Here is a 7351-nt window from a genome sequence, read left to right as displayed (position 1 = left end):
ATTTTAATTAAAATTGTATACTAAAATTTTAATACTAAAAGATTAATAAAATACTAAATTAATAAAATGTTTAGTATACAATTTTAATTGAAATATTTTAAATATATATAGTATAGCATTTATCAGCACTTCATTCCTTTTTGTGGCTGAATAATATTCTATTCTTTGGATATGCTGTGTTGTATTTATCCATTCATCAACTGGTGGACATCTGAGTTGTTTTTACCTTTTGACCATTATGAATAATGCTGCTATGAATATTGATGTACAAGTATTTGTGTGGACATGTATTTTTATTTCTCTTAGACATATACCTAGAAGTAGAATTGCTGGTCATATAACTCTATTTTTTTAACTTTTCGAGGAACTACCAGACTATTCTATGAAGCACCTACACCATTTAACATTCCTAGAAGTAGTGTATGAAATTTCCAGTTTCTCTACAACACTAGTTATTGTCTGACTTTTTAGTTATAGCTGTCCTAGTGAGCGTGTTGTTCCGATTTGCATTTTGCTGATGGCTGTTGATGTTGAGAATCTTTTAATGTGCTTATTTGCCATTTGATATATCCTCGGGAAAATGTTTATTCACATCCTTTGCCCATTTAAAATATTTAATATTTTTTATTGAGACATAGTAGATATACATATGTTTGGGGTACATGTGATAATTTAATACATTTATATAATTTATAAAGATCAAATCAATGTTATTGGGATATTCATCTCACCTTAAATATTTGTCTTTTCTTTATGCTAGAAATATTTTATTTATGCTCTTCTAGCTATTTTGAAATATACAGCATATTATTATTGTAAACTATAGTCACCCTGCTGATCTACCAAACACTAGGTCTTGTTTCTTCTATCGAACTCTATATTTGTACCCTTAATCAACCTCTCTTCATCCCTCCACCACCACCCTTCTCAGCTTCTGGTAACTACCAGTCTACTCTCTATCTGCATGAGATCCACTTTTTTAGCTGCCGCATATGAATGAGAACATGTGATAATGTCTTTCTGTACTTGGCTTTTTTCACTTAACGTATAATGACTTACAGTTTCACTCATGTTGCTGCAAATGACAGGATTTCATTTTTTTATATGGCTGGATAATATTCCATTATGTATATATACCATATTTTCTTTGTCCATTCGTCCATTGATGGGCACTTATATTGATTCTAGTAACTTTGGTTATTGTGAATATAGTGCTTCAATAAACGTGGGAGTACGAAATATCTTCAATATATTGATTTTCTTTTAGGTTTATATTCAAAAATGGAATTGTTGGATTTATGATAGTTCTGTTTTTAGTTTTTTGAGGAATCTCCACAGTTTTCCATAGTCACTGTACTAATTTACATTCCCAACAGTGGTGTACGAGGATTCTCCTTTATCCGCATCCTCACCAGCATCCATTATTTATTGTCTTTTTGATAAAAACCATTCTAACTGGGGTGAGATGATATCTCATTATGATTTTGATTTGTATTTCTCTGATGATTAGTGATGTTGAGCATCTTTTCATGTGTCTGTTGGCCGTAATGTCTTCTTTTGAGAAATATCTATTCAGACCTTTTGCCTGTTTAAAAATCAGATTATTTGTTTTCTTGTTATTGAGTTGTTTGAGCTCCTTATATATTCTGGTTGTTAATCTCTTGTCAGATGAATAGTGTGTGAATATTTTCTTCCATTTTATGAGTTGTCTTTATCACTTCATTGATTGTTTCCTTTGCTTGATGTGATCCTTTTGTCTATTTTTGGCTTTGTTGCCTGTGCTTTTGAGGTCTTACCCAAAAAAAATCTTTGCACAGACCAATGTCCTGGAGCATTTCCCCATTGTTTTCTTCTGGTAGTTTCATAGTTTCAGGTGTTAAAGTCTTTAATCCATTTTGACTTTTGTATATGGTGAGAGATAAGGTTCAATTTTTAGTTTCATTCTTCTGCATGTGGTTATTCAGTTTTCCCAGCACCATTTGTTAGACTGGTTTTTTCCCCCATTGTATGTTTTGATACCTTTGTTGAAAATGAGTTAGCTGTTAATGTCTGGATTTATATGTAGGTTCTCTGTTCTGTTTCATTGGTCTGTATGTCTGCTTTTATGCCAATAGCATGCTGATTTGGTTTCTATAGCTTTGTAGTATATTCTGAAGTCAGGTAGTGTGATGCCTCCAGCTTTCTTTTTGCTCAAGATTGATTTGGTTTTTCAGGGTCTTTTATGGTTCCATATATATTTTAGGATTGTTTTTTCTATTTCTGTGAAGAATGTCGTTTATACATTGATAGGGATTCCATTGACTTTGTAAATTGCTTTGGGTAGAATTGTTTTGTTCTGTTTTGTTTTGAGACAGGGTCTTGCTGTGTCTTACAGGCTGTAGTACAGTGGTGCAATTATAGTTCACTGCAGCCTTGACTTCTGGTCTCAGGCAATCCTTCCACCTCTCAGCCTCCCCAATAGCTGGGACTACAGGTGTGTGCTAACATGTCCAGCCAATTTTTGTATTTTTTGTAGAGACAGAGTTTCACCATGTTGCCCAGGCTTATCTTGAACTACTGGGCTTAAGCGATCCTTCCGTCTCAGCCTCCCAAAGTGCTGGGATAAGGTGTGAGTTACCATATCAGTCAAAACTGTTGCTTTAACAATATTGGTTCTTCTGATCTGTGAACATGGAATATCTTTTCATTTTTCTGTGTCCTCTTTAATTTCTTTCATCAGTGTTCTATCATTTTTCTAGCAAGATATTTTACCTGTTTGGTTAGATTGATTCTTAGATATTTTCTATTCTTTGTAGTTATTGTAAGTGGGGTTGCCTTCTTTTTTTTTTTTTTTTTTTTTTTTTTTTTCAGATTGTTTGCTGTTGGCATATGTAAATGTTACTGATTTTTGTATGTTGATTTTGTATCCTACAACTTTACTGAATTCATTAATCTTTTTTTGTTTTGTTTTGTTTTTTTGAGGCGGAGTCTCGCTCTGTCGCCCAGGGCTGGAGTGCGGTGGCCGGATCTCAGCTCACTGCAAGCTCCGCCTCCCAGATTTACGCCATTCTCCTGCCTCAGCCTCCCAAGCAGCTGGGACTACAGGCGCCCGCCACCTCGCCCGGCTAGTTTTTTTTTGTATTTTTAGTAGAGATGGGGTTTCACCGTGTTAGCCAGGATGGTCTCGATCTCCTGACCTTGTGATCCGCCCGTCTCGGCCTCCCGAAGTGCTGGGATTACAGGCTTGAGCCACCACGCCCGGCCTGTTTTGTTTTGTTTTTTTGAGACAGAGTCTTGCTCTGTCACCCAGGCTAGAGTGCAGTGGTACGATCTTGGCTTACTGCAAGCGCTGCTACCCGGGTTCACACCATTTTCCTGCCTCAGCCTCCTGAGTAGCTGGGACTACAGGCGCACCATGCCCGGCTAATTGTTTTTTTTGTTTGTTTGTTTGTTTTTGTTTTTTTTTTGTATTTTTAGTAGAGACGGGGTTTCACCGTGTTAGCCAGGATGGTCTCGATCTCCTGACCTTGTGATCCGCCCACCTCGGCCTCCCAAAGTGCTGGAATTACAGACGTGAGCCACTGTGCCCGGCCCATTAATCATTTTTAACAGTTTTTTTTGGTTGAGTTCCTGAGGCTTTTCTAAGTATAAGACCATGTCATCTGCAAGCAAGGCTAGTTTGACTTCTTCCTTTCCAATTTGGATGCCCTTTATTTCTCACTCTTGCCTCATTGCTCTGGACAAGACTTCCAGTATTACGTTGAATAAAAGTAGTGAAAGTGGGCATCCTGGTCTTGCTCCAGATCTTAGAGGAAAGGCTTTTAATATTTCCCCATTAAGTACAGTGTTAGCTGTGGGTTTGTAATATATATTCTTTATTATTTCGAGGGATGTTCCTTTGTTGAGGGTTTTTTCATGAAGTGATGTTGAATTTTATTTAATGCTTTTCCAGTATCTGTTGAAAGAGTAATAGGCTTTTTTGTTCATGATTCTGTTAATGTGATGTATCATGTTCACTGATTTGCTTATGTTGAACAATCTGCATCCCTGGGATGAATTCCACTTGATCATGGTGAATGATCTTTCTAATGTGATATTGAATTTGGTTTGCTAGAATTTCGTTGAGGATTTTTGCATCTGTGTTCATCAGGGATGTTGGCCTATAGTCTTCTTTTTTGGTTGTGTCCTTGTCTGGTTTTGGTATCAGGGTAATGCTGGTCTCATAGAATGAGTTTTAAAGTATTCCTTCTGCTTCAATTTTGTTTGCAGAGTTTGAGTAGAATTGGTATTAGTTCTTTATATGTTTGATGGAATTTAGGAATGAAGCCATTAGGTCCTGGGCTCTTCTTTTATGGGAGACTATTATGGCTTCAGTCTCCTTACTCATTATTGGTGTATTAAGATTTCTCTTTCTTCTTGGTTCGATCTTGGTAGGCTGTGTCCAGGAAAGTATCCATTTATTCTAGGTTTTCCAGTTTGTTGGTGTATAGTTCTTCATAATAGTCTGTCACGTATTATCTTCTTCATAATAGTCTCTTTGCATTTCTGTGGTCTCAGTTGTTTTATTTCCTCTTTTGTTTCTGGTTTTATTTGTTTGGATCTTCCCTCTTATTTCTAGCCTAGCTAAAGGTTTCTTAGTTAATTTTGTTTATCTTTTTTAAAAAAACCAACCTTTCATTTTCTTGATGTTCTGTATTGGTTTTTAGTCCCAATTTCATTTATTTCTGATTTGATCTGTACTATTTATTTCCTTCCACTAATTTTGGGTTTGTTTTGTTCTTTTTGTAGTTCTTTCAGGTATATCATTAGGTTGTTTATTTGAAGTCTTTCTACTTTTTGATATAGGTGTTTATTGTTATAAACTTCCTTCTTAGTACCACTTTTGCTGTATCCCATAGGTTTGGGTATGTTGTGTTTTCATTTCCACTGGTTTCAATAAATTTTTAAATTTCCTTCTTAATTTCTTTATTGATCCATTTGTCATCCAGGAGCATGTTGTTTAATTTTCATCTGTTGGTGTATTTTTCGAGCTTCCTTTTGTTACTGATTTCTAGTTTTATTCCATTGTGGCCAGATAAGATACTTGGTATGATTTATACTTTTTTGAATTTGCTGAGACTTGTTTTTTGTCTCAGATATGATCTGTTTCGGAGAATGTTCCATGTGCTGATGAAAAGAACGTGTTTTCTGCAGCATGGGTAAAATGTTCCATAATGTTGATTAGGCCTGTTTGTGTACTGTATAGCTTAACTCCAGTGTTTTCCTTTGTGGTTAGGAGATTTCCTCTGGTAGTATGTTTTAATTCATTGCTTTTTAGTTTTAATGAATCTATTATAGGTTTTGCATTGTGGTAACCATGAGACTTACAAAACATCTTAGATTACAGAACAAAGAATAGAAATTTTTTTTTAAAACTCTTCCCCCCCCCCCCCACCTCAGGTCCAGCTTTATTACCTAATACAAGTCCAACCTCTGGAACATTCAAATTCACTGTTGCAAAGTTTAATTAAAAACACAATTTACAAATATTTAGTATATTCTAAAAAGCATTTCTAAGTTAAGAATGAAGAAGTATGTACACAATATATAATCAAATACCAGGCGGCCTCAACTTCCACCAGGCCACGTTCGTCTTTTTAAGTTCTTCAGTATCTTCTGTCAAATCCACAAAGTTGTTTGCCATTACGGGGTTAGGAATGGAAGTCCCCATTTTTTTTCAAACTCCATACGTGCTTACAATATCGCCTGTGGAGTTACTTGCTGTGCAAGTTCTTTAAGATTATTGGTCGCTTGTTCAGTGAGATGCATTTCTCTGTATGAGGGACCCAAGAGACAGATTATGTTGGGAGGGGGTCTGGTGTTGAAACGTTCATTCTGGGCTTCCTGGAGCTAGCTCCCTGAGCAATCTGGTGGTCTCATCAAGTTTCTTCTGGAATATTTCAGCTTCTTCAGAGTCAAAAACTTCAACTGGAATGCCAAAGTTTGTTACTGCTTTCAGCGCTATGAGCCTGTCTTGAGTATTGGGTGGCTCTACTTCTATAATCCCCATTTCTTCTGCTGTGTCAAGTGTCCTAGTATGGCCTTCCACCTTCAGGCAATGACATCTACATCTCTTGCAGGGTCCTGGAATGCCCTCCTTTTGTTAAAACATCCAGTAAACTATCTGCTATGACATACAGATAATCTTGGCACGTGGCCAAAAACGCATGGATGCTGAAATCGCTTGGAAGATCAGGGTCTTCCCCATAGGTTGAATAGATTAGAATCATCCTTGCTGATACTTGCATACATGGAGTCATAATGCGGTGCATAAGAACTGTAGGACCCATAATTCAAATACAACACTGGAGTGACTTTGTTCCTTTTATCCTCTTTGAACCCTGGCGGAGTATTCACTCCATATTGAAGTCTTCCAGTTGTCATTCCCAGTCTCACAGAGCAGTAAGCCTGGCTCTCCTACAGTGGGATCCACAGGATGGAGAAGTCCCAACATCGTTGTTCTGTCGGTTTTCTTCTTTCAAATTCGCACTGGCTTCACAAACCACCTGGTCAGCTTTCCTCCAGATTTCTTCACGATGCAGTCAAGCTGCTCCTACTATCTGTCTAAATTATTGCTTTTAAACTTATCTTCAAGCATATCTTTATCTTTCTTTTTATTTTCTTTGCTGGGACTCTTGAAAGCGTGTATTTCGGCATCTCCAGAGGCCTCTCTTGGCTAGCAGCCTCTGTCCTCCCCACTCTGCAAGGTGTCTGTTCTTTCTGCTTTCGAGTTTTCTGCAAGTCAGCCATGAAGTCTGTGCTCTGCTTCAGGCTCTGAATTCTTTCCTGGCTAAGAATTTTCATCCCTGAGTGCAACAGTTTCTTTGCAGCTTTGTAATAAATGGTCTCTGGTTTATTGTAAATCATGGCATTAGTACACATTAGTTTGAAGTTATCCTTTAGTTCTTCTATGGACTGGTAGTCATTGTTCTTTTTTTTTATTATTATACTTTAAGTTCTAGGGTACATGTGGATAATGTTCAGGTTTGTTACATATGTATACTTGTGCCATGTTGGTGTGCTGCACCCATCAACCGTCAGCACCCATCAACTCGTCCTTTACATCAGGTGTAACTCCCAATGCAATCCCTCCCCCATCCCCCCTCCCCATAATAGGCCCCGGTGTGTGATGTTCCCCTTCCCGAGTCCAAGTGATCTCATTGTTCAGTTCCCACCTATGAGTGATAACATGCAGTGTTTGGTTTTCTGTTCTTGCAATAGTTTGCTGAGAATGATGGTTTCCAGCTGCATCCATGTCCCTACAAAGGACACAAACTCATCCTTTTTTATGGCTGCATAGTATTCCATGGTGTATATGTGCCACCATAGCAAA

General features: G+C 37.3%; 1 protein-coding gene and 1 pseudogene across 1 annotated transcript in view; one reads left to right on the top strand and one right to left on the bottom strand.

The window, feature by feature from the left end:
• REV3L (REV3 like, DNA directed polymerase zeta catalytic subunit) overlaps positions 1-7351 on the top strand; it is a 189596-nt gene that overhangs the window by 44364 nt on the left and 137881 nt on the right.
• LOC108512036 (bromodomain-containing protein 7 pseudogene) overlaps positions 5570-7351 on the bottom strand; it is a 7433-nt pseudogene continuing 5651 nt past the window's right edge.

This window comes from Rhinopithecus bieti, unplaced genomic scaffold (assembly GCF_001698545.2).
Source record: "Rhinopithecus bieti isolate Rb0 unplaced genomic scaffold, ASM169854v2 scaffold_26504, whole genome shotgun sequence".
Classification (NCBI taxonomy): Eukaryota; Metazoa; Chordata; class Mammalia; order Primates; family Cercopithecidae; genus Rhinopithecus; species Rhinopithecus bieti.
The sequence above is the reverse complement of the archived record's forward strand: the minus strand, read 5'-3'. Positions and strand labels throughout refer to the sequence as shown.